General features: G+C 42.9%; 1 protein-coding gene across 2 annotated transcripts in view; it reads left to right on the top strand.

The window, feature by feature from the left end:
* The window catches only part of LOC111875518 (transcription factor HES-1-A), a 37,974-nt gene that overhangs the window by 976 nt on the left and 15,127 nt on the right, over positions 1-21,871 (top strand). Inside the window, exon 1 of one of the 2 annotated variants that reach the window (XM_023871834.2) lies at positions 13,587-13,646. The exons of the other annotated variant lie outside the window; for it this stretch is intronic. The gene's annotated coding sequence lies outside the window, so the exon portion shown is untranslated. Of the gene's footprint in view, positions 1-13,586; positions 13,647-21,871 lie in introns of those variants that run through there. 2 annotated transcript variants of the gene reach the window in all.

Genomic DNA, 21,871 nt, shown 5'->3' with positions numbered 1-21,871 from the left:
GCATACATTCCCCTCCAAGCGTCTCTGGTTTGTTATTATTACATTCTTCCACTGTTGGTCGCAAAAAAAAAAAAAAAAAAGCAGACCTTTCTTCGACTAATAAAGTAAAGCATTCAACATAAAACAAAGTTTAAAGACATAACAAAACCTCTAGAAGACCGTAAGTCTGACTGATTCTAGCAGCCACAGTGCATCCTTGCCTCCTCCTAACAATTCATAGTAACATGTAAAAGTAAAGTAAAGTAAGGCTATCCCTGTAACAGGCCATGAAGGCCCATAGGGTTGTGAGACGTTGAGGTTCCCACATTTTCTAAACAATCGGCTCAAAGATGGCGGCAAGGTTGTCAGCCTTAAGCGCCGGCCGCCCTTTACCCCCAAGAATATTCCTGGTACTCATTTCTGTTAGAGGCTGAGTCGACCCCAGGGCCACAGTGCGGCTGGAAGGATTAGGTAAATTGAACAAATCCAATGACCTCATCGCGACTTGAACCCACGACCTTCCAGCTTGTAGCATAGTGCCTCAAACAACTACGCTACCGCGTGCCCCCAATCATGAAATTTAAAGACATCATAAACTTGCTTTTGATACAAGAGTTGTGTCCGCCCACGGCACCGGCGGAAAATCGGCGATGAGACGGCGCCGTGAGCGATAACTGGCCGTCGCCTGACCGCATGAATTACTCAACTTAAAGCTATCTGTAACTGAAACCCACGGCACCGTTTAATATCCATGGCATAAAACAGGAACGTGCAAGTTTGCGGCACACTGGTACCCCACCCTTCCTTTATTTAATGTCCGTTATGAGGGTGTCACATGTCAGAATATACTCTGGCCTATATGTAAACGACAGTTACGTTACAAGCAAATGAACGAAATGGACTAGAAATAAATACACAAAAACTACTAATGGTGTTTAAGATCTAAAAGTTTCTGGCAATGGTACGATAGTACAAATATACTTCCGAACATTAGACATCGTCCTGTTGTTATCTAGAACGCCGCCGTCCTACTTATATTTCAAAATACAACGTTTCGGAGACTGGATTCTGTTTCCGTCTGCGGGTAAAACCTCCAGAGATAGAGAGACTAGCTCTATCGATTGGGCCCAACTGAGTAGGTTATCCTTGAAGACGTAAATAGTATCCGGTCTCCGAAACATAGTGTTTTGAAATACAAACAGGACGGCGGCGTTTTAGATGAAAACAGGACGACGTATAATGTCCAGAAACATAATATTTGTACTAATGATGTATCACATTCACAATACACGTGCATCAGCACGTGATTCGTTATTTTAAAATGTGAGAAAATTGATATAGGTCTCATTTAGAACTCCAACAATTGAATTAATACACCTGAATATTCTGTAAAATTTATAACTGTCTAGTAATTTTCTACCCTCTCTCATTCTGAAAAGCAAAGAAAGAAAATACACGAAGGTCTCAAACTGAATACAGCATTTGATGGACCCATCATTTTTTACGGCTGGAAATCAATGTATATTTCTCTAAATAAGTTCAAGGCGTCAAAATAAAATAGTTTAGCTTAAAAGAGGTAAAGATGTCTCTGTAACAGGCCGTGAAGGGCCATAGGGGTGTGAGACGTTGAGGGTCCCACATTATCTAGACAATTGGCTCATGGCGGTAAGGTTGTCAGCCTTACTCTCTGGCCGCCTTTTTATTCCCCAGGAAAATTCCCGGCACTCATTTCTGTTAGAGTCTGAGTCAACCCCAGGGCCATAGTGCGGATGGAAGGATTAGGTCAATCGAAAAATCCAATGACTTCATCGGGATTCGACCCCGCGACCTACCGGCTTGTGGCATAGTGCCTCAACCAACTCCACTACCGCGTACCCCAGTCTAAAAGAGGTATGAATAAATAAAGTTTAGGCAATCGCATAGTGAACAGCCCACTGACTGATACCACTACCATTTTTTTTTTTTTGCTAGTGTGGTGGGACTAAGTCCCTTGTACTGCAGCCACTTCTGGCCTATTGTACCAGCCCCAGATGATAGGTGAAAGTGGTTGTGGAGGAGTTGATGGAATGGAGATTGGCAGGGGAAACCGATGTACTCTGAGAAAACCTGCCCCAGCGCCACTCTGTCCACCACAAATCCCACTTGACCAAACCCGGGTCGAACCCGGGCCGCCGCGGTGGGAAGCCAGCGACTAACCGCTTGAGCTATGGCGCGGCCCCTACCACTAACACAGCGCGGATGCATTGATTACATAAGGGCAGTTACGATGAACGGGAAATACATCCCCTCCCCAGAAAAGGTAGGAGAGGAAGAAAATCTCGTGTCAACGCTTTTTCTTAATTTTCCAGCTGAAACGATTTAGAAACAGGGTTAAGTTCATAAAAATGATAATGAAAATCAGCCTGTTAGTTAAAAAGTTATTAGAGGACACACGATGTGACACAGATACAAGCCTTGCTTTTGTTGTACGAAATGTGAACCAAACCAGTAAGCCAAATAAACAGACATATCACATACCGAATAACCACTCAGGAACGGGAGGTGAGAGCATTCCTCATTGAAGACTAACGTACATCGGTCATCTCTGTTTATTTCTTGAATGTTCCCCTTTACCTTTAAATCCCAGTGTACATGAACCTAACCAGTGCGCATTGCACCATATGTAGTACGAGTTAGGCCTAGCGCACACACGCAATTTTTAGTTGGCCGATAGTTGGCCGATAGTTGTGCACGATTGTGGATGCCCAACGCCTGTCGAGGGACGTGCGCACACATACAGTTTCGAGCTGTCCACAGCTACGCCAATGGACAGTCGGTCGGTCGCAGCATGGATGTGTACGGTACAGCAATAGCATGTGCATTATTGTTAAGATTAAGGTAAAAAGGAGGCGAGACTGTTGGGCTCGCCCTATTTATAGCGAACGTCTGTTAGAAGGAAAATTTTACACATTGTACCATGAACTGAGACAATACCCATCAACATTTTTCATTTATTGCAGAATGAGTGTTGATAGTTTTGATGAATTGTTGCTTCTTCTGAAACCTCATATCTTGTACAAGAATACAAGATGGAGTTTGGAGTTTAATATTTCTAGAATTATTATTGCAAACACAAGTAATAAGGTAAAGTAAAGGTATCCCTGTAACAGGCCGTGGAGGCCCATAGGATTGTGAGATGTTGAGCTTCCCACATTTTCTCTAGTCAACCTGATCATAGATGGCGGTAAGGTTGTCAGCCTTACGCGCCGGCCGCCCTTTACCGCCAAGGATATTCCAAGAATATTCCTGGTACTCATTTCTAGGCTGAGTCGACCAGAGGGCCATAGTGCAGCTGGAAGGATTTGNAACTGTTTTGGAAGAGACTGTGGACCTGTCGCCTGACAGATTTCTGATGATGATGATGATTCCTGGTACTCATTTCTAGGCTGAGTCGACCAAAGGGCCATAGTGCGGCTGGAAGGATTTTGTAAATTGAAAAAATCCAATGACCTCACCGGGATTCGATCCCGCGACCTTCCGTCTTGTAGCATAGTTCCTCAACCAACTACGCTACCGCATGCGTCGTTGAACCAGCTGCAGAAGTATTTTGGGTCGAAAGAGATGAGAGGATAATTATGCAGATTTACAGCAAAACGGAAAGGATTATTCAGGGCCTATTTAAATTACTATCTCACAATTATTTTTGAGCCGGGATTGCTCAGTCGATATAGCGATGGGCTTACGGGCTGGATGGCCGGTGTACGAGTCCAGGCAAGGTCAAGAGATTTCATGTACTTCACAGTGCTTAGAGTGCCTTCGGGGCCAGCCTCCTATACAATGTGTGCGGGAGGTCTTTCCATGAAGTAATGCGGCTGGCATGTGAAGCCTAGCACCCACCTCCATCTATAGTCCATTCGCGGAGACGAGACAGTCAGCGTAAACAAAGCAAGCCCCGAGTCGCCACAGCTGACAGCAAGGAGTGGACAAAGCGCGCAGTTACTTCATTGTACTCACTGCATTCGGACGCACGTTAACCTGCATTCAGATTGAAGAGTGAACTTTGGACGCCCCTGCAAGGGTACACGCATCACGTGATCGCTGCATGATTTCATTCAAAGAGCGAAGGAGATACCGCGTGTATTTGTTTACGAGGACTCTCTCGTCTCCGCGAACGGACTGTAGTGCTGGGGACAACAATGGCCCACTCTCCCATATGTCTCACTATCTTAGTGTTTAACCCATTTAATCACAATGTTCCCTTTTGGGAACAAATTTTCGTGAACCCTTCCTAAAAACATGCATCGTGCGATTGAAACGGAATCGGCTTGAGCTTGACTGGGAAGGATAATTTTCCGTTTTTGACGCTGGTTCACGTTTTCGGTGCCACTGCATGCAGTGATTTCGTTGTCAAAGCTTGCTTCTTCGTCAACTGTTTGCACCGATATCAAAACGTATTTACTAGAGTGAATATGAATATTTCCTGTACTATAATATACTATAATACTTGTATATAGAAGAAGGCGTAAGAAGATGCTGGATAACCTTGGGGACAGAAGAGGATATTTTTATTTGAAGGAGAAAGCTCTAGATCGCATCAAATGGAGTAACTGTTTTGGAAGAGACTGTGGACCTGTCGTCTTGACATATTACAGATGAATTAATGAATAGTACAGAGTATATACAAAATCATTCGCTTTATGGACGATTTAAATAATTTTCAAAGATAATTCTGACTTACGTTTTTAGGTTTACGCGCCGCCTGCCACGCAGAACTGAAGCATCATGCACAACAGAGTCATATCTTACGCTGACGTCACGTTCTAGTGCTAAGTTTTTGCTACAGCGAAGACGAAACCACTGCATTATCGCCGCATCAAGCTCACCATTTCCTTTTTCGTGTTTTATCTATGAGTCACTATCTGCATCAAATTTTCACTGTTCTTCTTTTCTTTCGTTCCTTTATGCCTCGGACCGTACTGATCCCTAAGCCAAAAGACTGAATAAAAAAGTTACCAAACAGCCAGAAATTAATTGCTTTAAAAATTCCATTTCCCTTCATAGAAAGCAGTTTGCTCTTTCATCTGGAGCCAGCACCATAACACGTAATTTTTCTTTTCGTCAATATTTTATAAGGCCTCATGAGACACGAAACCCACCGATTCTAGCGAGATGCTTCTGCACAGTGGGGGAATGGCGCGCTGTCATGCGGAGAATAGCGCCTTGTGGAAGTACTGAAGCTATTCCACAGTTGCAGAGTATAGACTAACTTCACGGAGCTCAGACCTTCTGCAGATGCTCTTCAAGAGCTTCCCAACATTTCATGGAACCCGAAGGTTCATTACCGTGTTCATAAGAGCTCTCCGCCGGTCCCTATCCTGAGCCAGATCACCCCATCCTCTCTCTCTAAAATCCATTTTAATATTATCAAAAACTAAGTCTTGGTCTTCCTAGTGGTCTCTTTCTTACTAGCTTTTCCACCGACATCCTATATGCATTCCTCTTCTCCCCAATTCGTGCTACATGCCCTGCCAACCTCATACCCCTTGACCTGATCATTCTAATTATACTTGGAGAAGAGTGCAAGTCATGAAGCTCCTCATTATGCATTATGCAGTGGCTAATGCTGTTTCGTCAATTTACAGTTAATTGAGATGAATATAATATATTACTACCATACTAAAAGGCTTCATCACTGCGGGCTTGTTCCAAACCGTCAACACACAAGTAAATATTTTATAGTAAGTGTCATTTATAAACAGTATACCAGCATGTATTTGATTACCTTTGGCTTCATGTATATTTATCAGTCCACTACACATAACTGCTTAAAACATATAGTCAAAAGTAATGGAATACACATAGGGCTTAAAATGTAAATCCGCAACATTATACGTGTATTTAGTTGCACGTTGAAGCATCAAAGAAACTCATAGCATGCAACAATAGGCCTATGTCACAGCATGTAGCTCAGATATAATATCGCCTCTTTACCCCTGTCGCCTGTCGGATTTAAATGGAATCCTATGTACAGAGTCGTAATGGCTGTCAGTACCGCAGCCAGCTGATGCATTGGTCAACCGAGAAGTGAGGCTGGATTCCCAGAAGGAGGCAAGAGATGTTCTCTTCTGTACAAAATCCAGACCGGCTCTGGGGCCCACCAAGCCAGCAGTATCCTGTCAGATGAGCACCGGGAGCTCTTTCTGGAGGTTAAAGCGTCCCGGGCGTCAATGAGACAGAAAGATAAGCGATTCTAAATTGAACTCCTGTAAGAATTCCGCAAATTTAACCTGCTCTTAACTTCGGGAATGTAGTCATATTTGTTACTGTAGCCCTCGGGAGATGACGTACATTTTGGAACTCTTTGTTTGCTATGATCGCCTCTGTGGTCTAGTGGTCAGAGTTCCTGGCCACAGATCCAGAGGTCCGGATTCGATTCCTGGCGCTACCAGGTTCTTTCTGAGAAGTAGTGGGTCTGGAACGGGGTCCACTCAGCTCCTTGATGATAACTGAGGAGCTATTTCAAGTAAATAGCGGCTCCGGTCTAGAAAACCGAAATTAACGACCTTGGGGATTAGTTGCGCTGACCACGCGACACCCTCTATCCGCTAAAGTTGGCACTAACTTCGCCGACAAGTGGCGGTCGCTCGGTCGGTATAGTTCGCTTGCGGACTAAAACCACGGAGTTTTTTTTTTGTTTGTCTTGCTTGCTATAGGCCTACAGATCCACAATCCAATTACGTTTGCAGCTTTTAAGAAGCTCATCTAAACTTGCTAATTATGTTTTAAGTGAAAACAAAACAGCTGACGACAGAGAGACCATGTCTGGCAGATCCAGCTACCAGTAGAATTAATGTTGCCAGCAAGCAGTGCGTCCAGAGCTCTGCCTGCCTACTGTGTTACAGTAACCTCACGCAGCACCATTATGATTTCATTCAACTCTACCGATGTGACGTGCACATACTCCACATTCCTTATTCAATCAATAGAGATATTAAAAGGTGTAGGTCTGATTTTAGTTTGTCAACTGCCTACATTATTGTAATTAATCATTATTTATATTTCTGTCAGTTATTTCCGTCCGATAAAAATGACAGCTTGCTTATGAACTACATAGAATTAATTCCCTTTATCAGATGAACTGGATAACTCATATCATTAAAATCATTTACATATAGTAGTTGGTTAGTTAGTTATTGGAGAGGGTGGGTTTCCCCATGCACTGAGATTAGTATTGGTCCATTGTGCTTCCCTCAATGATATTCTACCAGTCTCTATACCCTACCGATAGTGGTGCGTACCATCAGTCCCGACCGAGCCACCGAGTTCGGCCTCTACTGGCTTGGTGGTACCTATAATGCTTCTCCCATCTATCAGAGGCGTTAGAGACTAAGGTTGGGCGGGAAATGTCCTTGAATTTAGCTCAGTGACCTCATTTGGAGATATGAGGTTCTTTTACGTGCCGTAAAGCTACGACACGGGACCCACGGCTTAAAGTCCCTCCCGGAGGACTTGTTCCCTGAATTTTTCCGCCCTTAAAAATTCCACGACCTCCGCCGGGTTTGAACCCGCGTACCACGAGTCATGAGGTGGGAACGTTACCTCTAGACTACGGAGGCCGCTTTTACATATAGTAAGTATACATATGTATAGTGTATGCGACTACGACAGGTCCATGTCTCTTTTCATTTTGTTATACGCTTTGACACAATTTAAAGTAATGTTATCCCTGTACCAGGCCGTGAAGGCCCATAGGGTTGTGAGACGTTGAGGGTCCCACATTATCTAGACAAATGGTAAGGTAAGGTTGTCAGCCTTACGCGCCGGCCGCGCTTTACTCCCCAGGAAAATTATTTAATTACTTCCTAGTACTCATTTCTGTTAGAGGCTGAGTCGAACCCAGGGCCATAGTGCGGCTGGAAGTATTAGGTCAATTAAAAAAATCCAATGACCTCATCGGGACTTGAACCCGCGACCTTCCGGCTTGTAGCACAGTGCCTCAACCAACTACGCTACAGTTAACATGCATCGCTCGACACAACAACCCAGAGAGGGTTTCAGTTTACTTCATTTCAACGAAGTTGTTTTTGTGTCGATATCGTTAGAATTGTATAATAATTTATGCTCTCTCGTCGCGTTCTGTGTAACGCAACCTTCTGGCTCCATTCCACATTGCTGGTTATCACTAACTTGGTCATGGACGGATAGTTTAATTAATGACTTTACATATTGCTGCCCAAACGATGATCGAACCCCCGCCATGTTTCACTCTTGACAGCAAACAATCTGGATCGTAAGCTTGGGATGGCGTTCACCAGACGTAAACTCGGCCAGAAGTCGGAAAACAGTGTGAAGGTGGACTCATCCATCACAATCCTACGCAATGTTCGTCTGTCTCGGTCACTCGACACACATTTCCGTCCACGCTAGCGTTTATCGGATGCGGTTTTCCCAGTCCTCCTGTATGCGGTCATAATCTTGGATACTGTGCCTCGCGAAACACCAATGACCTCGACTACCTTGGTTACGGAAGCACCCACCATACGGGCCCCAACAATTTTCCCGCGTTCGAATTCTGTTAGCTCTGACATGATGCATTAAAAACTGCACAGAACAGTGTATCGACAACAAATGAAGCTTGCAACGTATTTCGGAGGTTGTACAGGTAGTGGTGTTGGGCAGATACGGCAGTGTCGCCTACAAACGTCGCTAAAATAAACACTTCAATTCAGGCATGCACTTAACGAGGTGTTTCCATATTTTTGTCCATCCCCTGCAGCATCAGCACGCAAACGGACAAGTTTTCGTAACATTTCGTGTTGTAGACCTTAACCAGATGTTGTAGGGGAAAACTGGTTTTCAGCCATATTCATCGATAATAAAGTCTCTTTTACACAAGAACTTGTATTTCATTTTCCATGGCCTAGCATCCTATGGAACTTCTACAATTGTTGTTGCAATTCAATATGAGGGATTTCCATCAAACTATGTCTGTCAGTTTCAATTTTCAGCCATATTCATCGAAAAAATAAAGCCTAGTGTACATGAAATCATAAACGGACTTTCCAATGTATCTCTCGAACTCTTAAACCGAATGTTGTCGGGAAATTCCGATGTTGAGCCATATAATTCCATAAACCATTGCCTGCCCGAGGCCTCAAATGTAATTTGTCATGTTAACTGCCAGCGGGTTTTACTGAATGCAACGGGAACAGATCTTCACTAATTTTTTTTTCCTTGGCACTACAGCCCCAGTGGGCCTAGGCCTACCTCCATGAACTCCGTTCACCTCACTAATTTACATTTCATAATTCACATTTTTAATGAAACTTAATGGCCGTACCATGGCTCAGGCGGTCAGTCGCCGGATTCCCATTGCTCCGGATAGGAATCGATCCCGACTCAGGTCATGTGGGATTTGTGCTGTGCTGCATAACGTGGTACTGGGGGGGTAGGTTTTCTGCGAGTATTTGGGTTCCTTGCCAATTCCCATTCCACCAACTGCTCCAGCTCATGATCATCATCTTCATCATCCGGAGATAGTACAACATGCACATTAGTGGCCAGCGTACCAAGTAGACTCAGTCTCACCCAACCTCACGAAAAAATAAGAAAAATGGAAGCATAATGAACTTCAGGAACGCAGCTGGTAAAGGTCTGTAACCTTGTAGTCTTTATGTTTCTTGCACGGAGAACTTCTCTAGACATATTAAATAACTAAGAGACCCTCAAGGTGAACGAACTGTGCTGGTGCCCTAACAGCTGAGTTCGCCTGTCCCGTCCCCTGAGCAATCTGGTGACGGTGACGAACCATGGCGCGAACCACGACAAGCCGCCACTGAGCATCTTGAGGTACCGTAAGTAGACCCTATAAAAACTCACTGACCTTGCTGTAAGATTATCAGTCTTAAGCTTATACGTATATTCTGGGATTTCCTACAAGTGCATATTTAGGCGTGTTCCAGATGTCTCACTGAGAGAGATGGACAATGAAACTTTCCTGGGTGGTTTTCCCACCACGCCTAATTTTAATCACGTGATACAAGAGATTGAGACTGGCTGTCGCGCAACATATGATGAGAGTACATGCAGAATATATGCATGTGACATTTTATTTAATTCCCACATTCCCCAAGCAGCCTCTCTCAGAGCTGCAATAAAAAATCTCATTTCCCACGCATTCAAATTTCTCCCGACTTTAGGTTGGCTGTATCTTCGTTACTTAACGATTGTTTTTGAATCGTATAAGTCTTTTTTTTTTCGTTCTTTTTTTTTCGTTTTTTATTTCCCCTTATGGGATTGGATTGGTCATATCTTACGCGGTAACTGCCTTCTAAAAGAAGTTATTGAAGGAAAGATAGAGGGGCGGATATAAGTGACCAGAAGACGAGGAAGAAGACGTAAGAAGATGCTGGATGACCTTGGGGACAGAAGAGGATATTTTCATTTGAAGGAGAAAGCTCTAGATCGCATCAAGTGGAGGAACTGTTTTGGAAGAGACTGTGAATCTGTCGTCTTGACAGATTACAGATGAATGAATGAATAAATCGTGTATTACAGAATGATAGGCTGGTATGAATTATGATTTTGAAAGTGTGGGAGAGGAAGAGATATCAGTTTATTTGAAGACTTGCTTACTTACTTAATCCGTTCCTCTTATAGCTTTACGGTGTCGAGGTTATTTTCTTTTCAGTCTGATCATTTTACAGAAGGTATGACTCCTTGGACGAGTGATTAGATCGTCGCAAGGTCGCTACCTACACACATACACATAACAAACATCCATACCTTGAGTGGGATTCAAACCCATGATCCTGGCTTCCAAGCGAGCGAAAACAGTACGTGCCTGAGACCGCGCGGCTACCGTGACCGGCTTATTTGAAGACACTGTCCTTAAAGTTGTCTGGAGAGACTACGGAAAATCACGGAAACTATCAGTAAGAATTTCCGTGTTCTGGAACGAGATTAAGTTATGAACCTCTCTTATTCAAGCACTCGACTTTGTAGCTTTCTCTGGAAATGCAAAATAACTACTAAATTATCAGGGCGAAACTCCTTTTGTATAAGGACTGACTATGAACACACATGTACTCAGACTACGTATTCTTGCATGCTAATCTTGGCTTGTGTGGACTGGGGCCACGTTACGGGAAGCTGAAGACCTTGATGATTTGCATTCATACCCAAGAGTGTAAACAGTGAGAAGGCAAATATTAGAACGGCCCGCAAGGAACTGAACTGCAATGTCTCGCGAACCAGTTGCAGATACACGACTCTCGCGTTGCGCAACTTCCTCAGTTGCGTCTGCGAAAATAAATTTTTGGGCAGTTTATTGTTATTTTGTGAAACACAAGGCCTATGGAGCGTTATTTCAAACTTCTGCTTGGAATCTGTCTGCCGGAATTCAATCAAGAGGCCTATCTGTTCTCAAAATCTTGGCATCGATTAAATATTTTCATAAATGAAATACTCGTATACTGTATATATATCTTCAACGATGCTTTAAACGCTGCTATCGCCATTTCGACTTATTCAAGGATATGTGAAATTAAATAAATATTGTTCACTGATATCAATTTAAATTTAGCAAAACTGAATGTGACGTTTTGAACGCGTTTTGTGTCTAACTTGAGTTATTCAATGACACGTGTACAGAAGTTATGTGAGCAGTTTGTATGCCGAAATCGACTTAAATTTTCCTTAACTGAAACTGATATTTCTTCAACCATACTTTGAACAGCACTGTCATCTTCACTTTCATGTAAATTGAAATCATTATGTAGTCACTACTTATATGTTATCACAAGATGACTTGGACTCACATTTGCAGGAACTCAAATCTACGTATGTTCCTTCAGTAATGCTGTGAACAGAAATGTGAGCTCTTTTTGAGTTATTCTACAGTCTACAAACTCGAACATAAGAACGCGATGACGAAGTCTAACGAAACGCAAATCGCCACGATGCCAAGTTGAGATGACGTTACCATGAAAATGTTCAGTCAGGAAAGAAAAATCGTCTTTGCCGTGTGTCGCCCTGTCCAATCTTGTTAGAGAGATATTTCTCTTATTTTCACTTCGATACCTTGCTCTTAAACAAGTTTCATGTAGCGTTCACCGTTTACGCTGTCTGCAACACTTTCGGGAAACAAAATCATGAGATTTGTGGTTGCGAATGTGTTTCCGAAATTATGTACAGCTTTTTAGTACCTCACACATGCGCAGTACATTCATCGACAAATAATATTTTTTTTACAATTACAAAAGATTTTGTAATTGTAACTGTTAGTGTGACGGACCAAAATGAAATAAATAAAATTTTTTTTTTTGCTTATTTCATTTTCTACTTAACGAGTTTGGTCACTTATACAGAGTGACTTTAAGTCTGGGGCCACACGAGCGCACAAAACGCGTCCGTTGTAACGAACGTCGTGACGTCCGTTGTAGAAATAAACAAGAGAGGCGACTGCTACGCTTTCTCCTGGCTCCATTGCAGACAAAAAACTACGCACCGCATTCTGCAACTGTGTGGTGTCCTCAGCAACGTCCTCAGCAAAGGACGTTCGTTGCAACGGGACGTACTTCGTGCGCTCGTGTGGCCCGAGCCTAAAAGATGAAATGAAAAGGTGTAAGCAAATTGTTGAGGTCACTTCAACCTCAGCCGGTACTTACTTACTCATGGAGCTGAGCCCTTCTTGAGGAGCCGCCAATTGTGCAGTTACTCAAGAAGTTCCCATAATTTTATGGAACCCGAAAGTTCATTACCGTGTTTACAACAGCCCTCTCTCTACTGGTCCCTATCCTGAGCCAGACCAATCCAATCCATACTATCCCTTCCTATCTCTCCAAGATACATTTTAATATTGTCCACCCACCTACGCCTTGGTGTTTCCAGTGGTCTCTTTCCTTCTGGCTTTCCCACCAGTATCTTATATGCATTTCTCTTTTCCCCCATTCGTGCTACATGTCTTGTACACCTCAACCTCCTTGACTTCATCATTCTAATTATGTATGGAGAAGCGTGCAAACAAGCTCAGCAGGTATCGGGTAAGAAATTCAAGTAGGGGCTTTCTGAGGTTATACAAATCTCACAAACAGTCACTTAACTATTGAGGCAGTGATCGTAAGTTGTATGGAATAGCAAAGTTGTTACTGACTACGATGTACATATGCAGTAGCAAGATCGATGTTTCTTACACCAAGCCCTTAGGCTTGGCGCAAAATGTCCACTGTGAGTTGCAGTTGCATTTACTTTCACCTTCAGCGATATTACGTAGCCTGTAGCAAATACGATTCTTGTAGTAAATTTTTAAATTTCCCGTTGACGTCAACGGGGCGTTCTCTAGTAAACTAAGGAAAGGAGAGATGTCTGTTGTAAGATGCTGACCGATCGTTAGGTTTCGCGTTCGGGAGCTTCTCTTGACCCCTGCACCTGCTGGATAGTATTATGACCTGGAGACTTACGCAATGTGCCTTGGGTCTACGATACAGGCAAGAAGTTCTGGGAAACACCAATCGCCTGCTTTCCTTTCACTACAGCCTGTGGACAGTTTGAGAGGCTGCATTATGACAGGGGGGATTTCAGAAGTACGCCGTTGGCATGACCTCAGTTAGCAAGACATACATACCGAGTTAGATAAAGTTTGGTTCAGATGTTGAAAACTTGTTCGGAGGATACAGACACACAGCAAGGTAATTAATTAGTTTAATAAGTTTTTTTCTTTAACTGAGGAACGTAAGCGAATAAAACTGACCATATTTCAACGGATTTTACTACAGTGCCACAGCCATAAGAAATTCATTCTGAACACACTCTTGCGAATGTGGCTTATATCAGCTTCTAAATTACTTCCGCTCCTGACACGGAAAAAGAAGGTAATGTACAGTATTATTAGATTTCGTCTGTGAATTCAATAGTGCTGGTAGTTTAAGCTACTCTTAAAGTAAAAGTAAAAAGTAAAGGTATCCCTGTAACAGGCCGTGTAGGCCCATAGGGTTGTGAGATGTTGAGGTTCCCACATTTTCTCTAAACAATCGGGGGTGAGACTGTCAGCCTTACGCGCCGGAAGCCCTTTAACCACATGATTATTCTTGGTACTCATTTCTGTTAGAGGCTGAGTCGACTCCAGGGCTACAGTGTGGCAGGAAGGATTAGGTGAATTGAAAAATCCAGTGACCTCAGCGGGATTCGATCCCGCGACCTTCCGGCTTGTAGCGTAGTGCCTCAATCAACTACGCTACCGCGTGCCCCCTATGATACTCTTAACGAATAATTATTTTCGGGCGTCAATGTTAGTTGTCTTCATAAATAAAGGGCAACTGAAATCAAAAGATGCGAAAATCACCCATCGTCCCCGAGCAAATTGAGATGGTTTTTGCGAAACCGTCTGTTCCTCAGATTGTGGGACTTTCTGGCTCCTAAACCTACCACGTACGGAATTCTTAATATGGACCTGAAATTCGCAGTTTTGACAAAGGCGTTTCATAGCTTGTAAATGATTCACAATATTCACAATTATTTTATTCCATGGATGGACCCAGTAATGGTCTGAGCGTTCGGGGCATCCTCACCCCGAAGTCAGTACTCCACGAAGGAGAATCCTTCTTTATAAGCCGACAGTCTCTCACATAGCCAGGAAATTCTACGCCTCTTATTGAAATCGAAGCGTTACTTCTCCTACCTTGAAGAATGTTGTTACCCACCTACCGGACTACACGGTATCTTCACTATGCTCATAAGAGCTGCTCACTGGTTTATATCCTGTGCCAGAAGAATCCAGCGCACAACATTACACCATGCTACTTTAACTTTACTCCTGTCTCTTCCAAATTGTCTCCTGCTTTCAGATTATCGCGTCGTGGCGCTAAATTTCGGTGGGGTTTCCTCTGATGTCAGAGGATAGATTTCACTATATTCATTAGAATGTCACTTCACTCTGAATTACTGTTTATTTTTATTCTACTGCCTCTCAGGTATTAGTTCTTCATTCTCTCACAGAAGAGGCTGGTCTAGCAGTAACGTTCTAGATTTGCTTTCGGGAGGTGCTCGGTTCGAACCTCATTTGGGACACTGAGGCTATTCTGACTGAGGTTTCTTGTGGTTTGCTGAGCATCTCCAGGCCATATCCGGGAAGGCATTTCAATTAAGCCTTGACCGCTTCCTTCCAAATCCTTTCCAATTCATTTGGTCACCCAACCATCCAACACTATAACGTCTACTTGAAGCGTCGTTAAATAATCTATAAAAAAATTTTGTCTCTTTGCATTACCGTTTCAAAGATAAGTCCCTGGAGACCCTTTTTCGGTTTTGTTATCCTTCGAGGGTCGTTGGGAACGCCCAACAAGTTCTATAGGTGTTTGTCGGTTGTCCTTTTCACCGAGACCGCCCGCCCCTGACATAATCGTCCACTTCCTGCCATGCTGCAATGAGCCGCTACAGCGTAACACGTATGGCTACCACGTACAATGTTCCGCAACACTAAATGGCACAAATTGTTTCAGTGTAAGCTCTGACAGGAAGACTGCATGAACAGTACAATTAGAAAGCTCGAAGAAAAGTATTTCCGAATGTTTAGCATATTCAATTCCCCATCTGAAAACAAGTAATTAAGCACTAACATTAGACATTTTTTTTCCTTTGGCGTTACAGCCCAAATTTGGGCCTTGGCCTACCTCAATGAAACTCTCCGTTTCATTTCGGTTTACAAGCTCTTAAGACATTTGGTAAGACTCCTTGGGCGGGTGATCAGCTCGCCGCAAAGCCTCTACCAGTATACACAAACACTAAGCATCCATGACCTGAGTGGGATTCGAACTTACAGTCCCGGTTTCCGAGCGAGCGATGATTACATCTGTAATGACTTACAGTTGTCTGAGCCTGGGAATTTGCGCATACACTCTGGCCTATATTCTGAAATCGTAGAGCCAGCAAAACAAGTTACTTTATGGGTCAATTTATTTATCTATGGCTCTACAGCCCTTGTGAACCTTGGCCGCTTTTTCAGGTTCTTAATTTATACACAGTCGGTAGGACTCCTTGCACGGGGTATCAGCCTGTCGCAAGGCCGCTACCTACACGCAGAACAACATAAACATACAATAAACGCACACAGACATCAATGGCTCGAGTGGGATTCTAACCCACGATCCAAATGTTGGAGTGGGCGAAGACGGTTCATGCCCTGGCCCGCGCGGCCACTGTGACCATCATGGCCCACTGATTAAGGAACACTGCTCAAGTGTTCAGACTGGTTTCATATTTTCCGAAGTGCATGTTGTCTCAATTTTCTGTAGACTCTGAAGATGGAGGTAGCAGGTTCCTACTAGGCAATATATATATTAGAAGATTAAAATATTGATTGTCGTATTTGGTATGGGGGAAATACATATCTCTATCAAAACTGGGATATTTCTGTTTTAGATTTGGAAGAAACATAGCATGTACTACTAATGAACAAGCGGATGAACGAGTTGATGAATAACTCGAACACATTTCTTTTATTGCTAGTGGGGTGGGACCAAGTCCCTTGTACTGCGGCCACTTCTGGCCTATTGTACCAGCCCCAGATGATAGGTGAGGGTGATTGTGGAGCAATTGGTGGAATGAAGATTGGCAGGGGAAACCGAAGTACTCGGAGAAAACCTGCCCCAGCGCCACTTTGTCCACCACAAATCCCACTTGACCACACCCCGGGATCGAACCCAGGCCGCCGCGATGGGAAGCCAGCGACTAACCGCTTAAGCTATGTGCGGCCAAAACTCGAACACTTAGTCACTAGACACTATTCGTTAACCTGGCCGTCGCCAGGTGTTGAACATAGCCAACAAAGGAGCTCAAGCGAAAGTGGTGCCCTTCACCTCAACATGGGATGTGTGCGCGCTATCTCAGCAACCAGACCGTACAAGAAGTGAGGGGGCGTGGCAGTTTGCCATAGCTTTACAAAGCTTCTAAAGATGTCATTGAAACATGGCGATGAATAGAAAGAAATCTCAAACGGACCGGCAGGTTTTACGGTTTAAAATTCTTGCAAATGAGCAAGCATATGCCCTATTTTTGTAACCTGCTCTTTCGGCCGTTGGTTCATTCACAACGACTACAATAATATGACACTTTAACGAACCACTTCTAACCGAAGAATACTTGATTATATACCGAACTGCCTTACTGAGCTTGTGTTCTGAAAGAAAAAGAGCAACCTCCATTTTGCTCATCATTCCTTTTATCCAATGTGAAATGCAATTCCCTTTATTCTTCTGCTTCACACTATAAGAACTGGCACGCCAAGACTTCTTTACGCAGTTAAAATATTTATTATTCACAAGAGAATCAATGTTCTGTTGCATCGTACCGTTAATGAAAATCGCCAGGAGGTAATGCGCTTGCTGGAAATAAACTTTGCTGTACAGGCTAAGGATCTTTGTAACACAGTGATTAATGTTTTAAGTACTCAACACGGTATTTTGAGAATATTTGAAAACCATGCCAATCCACTGAACATTTTCTTAAACATTATTTTAAAGGGAGATATCATAAAGCATACCAAGAAATAAAATATTGCGTGTGTGTTTGTATAAAGCTCCAAATTTTTAACTATACTTAACGAATATTAATGCACACGGGAAATTCAAGTAGTTTATTTGCTATTATTTTTGGTATTAAGAAGCCCACTGATTATTACAGCTTTTGAAATCTTTCAGTAATGAAATATTTCATATTCCGTGATTCAGCAACAGTTCACAGAGTGTGACAATAGCAGGAAGATTTTTTTCAGCAGTTTTATATAATTTCATCCATATGAACTGCTTTTTCTTTGCTAAATTATTGCTGCTTCAATTTACATCATATTAATTATATTTGTAGCTACATTTCTTCAGTCCAGCAACCATTTCTTGGGGCTATGTTTCCGAAAAATACAGCGGTCAACAAAACCAAGACGTAGTAGAAAACCGAGGATTAGGAGCACAAAATATTTTGCCTTGTTTCCTGCTGAATAGTATATGTATGTAATAATATATTTGAAATTCATACGTATTATAAAATTAAATACAAAAAAATGTCACAAAAATCGCACAGCAGAGGAATCAGTGGGCTATGAAACTGGTTTCGGATGTTTTATAACGCTGTCCTTCGCAAGTGTTGGCCTCTTGGTGCAGAAATCACCGATGTTTTCGAAGCGTAATAACCGTGGATATGTAAGAGCTAACACCACGGTTGGCACTACAACGGTTTTCACTGTGTGTTGCTTGTTCTTATAGTCTCGCTAACCCGTGGGATTTGTCTATGAATTTGAATGTATAATACTCCTACGGAGGGTTCAAGGACAACATTAAAAGAAAATTTCATTACAGACCCTAAATTTTAACAAAACCACAACGTAATTAGACATGTCATTTGTTTTACGTAATCGTCACCATTCTTGCACTTCTTCCTTCTATGGGTGATGTTCATTTCAGTTTCAGTTTCATAATTGCTGATTCCTCAGTTGCCTCGAATACGCTTACAGAACTTATTATTAATCGCAACACATACGAGGGAGAGTCAGTAAATATGTCACAACATTTGTTTCTCGACATATCCTCCACCACCATTAATACACGTGTCCCATCTCTGTACCAGAGCGTCGAAAGCTGCAGCTTAGAATTTTTTGACTGTTGTCTCAGCCACTTCCGCACCTCCTCTTCAACCTCTTCGTCATCAGCGAAACATTTGCTACCAAGGTGTCTTTTGGCGGATCAAACACATGGAAGTCACTAGGGACCAAGCCCATGCTGTAATGCGGATGTTCAAGAAGTTCCCACGGTAGTTCTTGAATTCTATGCTGGGTTTTTAGGGCTGTATGGGCTCTGGCATTGTCACGATGAAGTAATGCATCTATTGCATGTTGGCCTGGACTTTTTCCTGTAAATTGTATCACAAAGCTTCAACAGAACTTCACAGCATAATGCAGAGGTCGCATTTTCACCGCGCTTCTGAAAATGAGCTAACAGTACCCCTCAAGAATCGCAAAACACGGTAAGCATAACCTTTCGGGTTGATGGCATATTCGTAACTTTAAACTTCTCGGTTGTAGATGAACTGGGATGTTTCCACCGCACTGAAGCAGCTTTGATTCGGGTGAGGAGTGATGCATCTATGATTCGTCCCCAGTAACAGGCCTCCTTCATCTGAATACCGTAACAGATTTTGAAAGGTTCATTTTTCCCCGATCCTTCAGTTCTCTGGGCACCCACCGTGCGCACACTTTCCAAAACTTTAAACCATCATGCATAATGCTGTATGCTAAACCATGGGAACACCCTAGTGCAGTTACTACACTGTCTATCGTTGTCCTCCTGTCAGCCTTAATCAATTCTTCCACCCGCTGCACAGTTGCTTCTGTTGCGACCTGTTCGGGCATCATCTGCGACTTTCGAAAGTCCTTGAGAGAATTTCTCGAATCAGTTGTGAACCGCTTTATGCGACAACCACTTCCCACCTTAAACAGGAAATATTGCTTTATTTGCATTGAGTCCTTCTGCCCCCCCCCCAAAAAAAAACGCACAACAGAACGCTGCTCTTGGGTAGTATACTCCTCAAGTACGGTCGCCATGTTGACTATTGAAACCAGCTTCTGTACATGCACATGCGCGTCTGCTATCTAGACTGTCATGAAGCTGGACTGCGCTGCTACCTATTGACACATACACAAAACCTATTACGTCCATTACAGCTGTGTCACTTCCATTTGTGATCGATTTATTGATTCCTCTCCCTCGTATTACAGTGAATATAAGCCTAAAATGTCCATCAGTGCCTGTGTTCCTTTGAATTCTTCCGTAAACTTTCTTCAGGATCATACATTCATCCTCATAATTAAATTCAAATTCTTCTATACATTTCGCCAGTTTCCGCGCCCTCTAACCACGAAAATCACATCCTAAATAGTTGTTCTTACACAGCGCAGTCTCGCACTGAATCAACAATACAAAAAAACCACAGCGAAATCACCAATCAAAAGGCAACAGAAACGTAGAAATTAAGGTTCTCATAGCGGTAGTTATGAAGAATTCAGTCTTCTGGGATATCCCGCCGTGTAGTCCGCTGAATGTCGCCTCCACCATCAGCAGAGGTCTTCCTGCTACGTGCTTCATGCTGGTTTCTTGCTTGGCTCGTTCTTTAACCCTGAAGATGGACGCTTCATATTTCTCCGGAACTTCGGTTGACTATCAACGGTCTACACGGCGCTGTATCCAAGAAAACAGAACCTTTATTTCAAATGAAAACGATTTATGTAAAAACGGGGGAAAGTTGATAATTTTTACACGTGTCATCCTTAATGTTTCTTTTCCTTTGCAAATCTATACATGAAGAAGTAAGAAGAACTGATGGACAATGTCCTTGCACACAAACCTACAGGATAGTAACTATATGTAATGTTCATGATCTTGTTTGTTTATTAAAGAACCATCGTGACTCAGGTGGCATAGTGATCAGACCACGGGCTGGACGATCAGAGAATCGGGTTTTAATTCACGGAAAGGGCAGAAATCTCTGCCCTCGCGGCCGTGTCCAGACTGATTCTGGGGCCTGTCTAGCCTCGTACTGAATGGGTCTGGGAGCTCATTCTACGGGGGTAAAGCCGTTAGAGCGTCAAGCTGATCACTCACCTACATCTAGTGCCGAGATTTAACACGTGGAGAAGTACCTCCTTTTCCCCATATGTGTTCATAACGGAGTGTTAAATTAAGCACGGATAATTTTATATATTTTTTTTTTACTTCTACACACAAGCATACACGCACTTCCCCAGTTATACAGTTTTGCAGGACTGGATGTGTAGCTGCATGGCAAAGATTTAGAAATCCTGGGATAGACTGGTTGGAAATAGTGACAGACAGAAAGACACACACACAGTTGCGTGGACATGACAATACCGCAAAAGAAAAAAAAACTTTCTGTAAAGTGAAGGAGATACGGTTAAAAACAAACACTTGTTATGCAATCACCATACCAATATAATAATAATAAATCCCCGCATCAGGATGTTTATTGGCGGCCTTCGAAAGCGAGGTTAGTATCGAAGTATTCGCGCCTCAAAAGATATCGTCCCTTTGAAAAAGGCGTCCTCGGAATATCGTCTCGGTTTTCACAGCGTGAGGACCTTCTCAATCGGTAACAATGATTTTCCCCTCCGCCTTCTCAATCGGTAACAATGATTTACTTCACATGGCACTTTTGTAGAAATTTGAAAGAAGGACCTTGGTAGTGAACAACCAACTGAATGCTGTCTTCGATGACGTCATTTCCGCTCACCCTATTCATTAATGCATCGGACTTCTCCCCCCCCCCCTTTCCAACTTGAATGAATTCGAGGTAGTTTGTGCACTTGAGTATGAAGTTCTACGGAGAAGATCCGCACAATGTCTTCCTATTCACATGCCATAGCTCCCAATTCATATTTACTGTTCTCATGCTTACTGCAGGTCGTCAGCAGGACTGCTGAGTTTCAGGGTCTTGTTTGTACTGGTTCACTCTGGCGTACAAATATTCACGGGTTACAACCCAATACACGTAATTAGTGAACAATCTAATATACGTATGTACATGATTAAGGTAAAGTTGCTCCTGTGATTAATTAAACATTCTGCCATGAAGATGCCACGCATGCTTAATTTCGGCACTGGATTGAGATGAGTGGTCAACTTTCGGACATTGCCCAGAAATGGGTCAACATGTCACAATACAGCCCTCTCACATATAAATAATTTTAGCATATGTAAGTTTTGAGGTTTTCACGGCGATGACTATGAAGGAAGTCGTCTTCTGGGATCTGGCGTCGTGTATTCTTCGTTTTAACCGACGTTTCGGAGGAACATATCGCCTCCATCTTCAGGGTAGTTGAGTTGAGTGCGAATAGAGATAGCGCTGCTATAGCTAT

Source organism: Cryptotermes secundus, unplaced genomic scaffold, assembly GCF_002891405.2.
Source record: "Cryptotermes secundus unplaced genomic scaffold, Csec_1.0 scaffold468, whole genome shotgun sequence".
Lineage (NCBI taxonomy): Eukaryota > Metazoa > Arthropoda > Insecta > Blattodea > Kalotermitidae > Cryptotermes > Cryptotermes secundus.
Note: the sequence above shows the minus strand (reverse complement) of the source record. Positions and strands in the feature narration are given on the sequence as shown.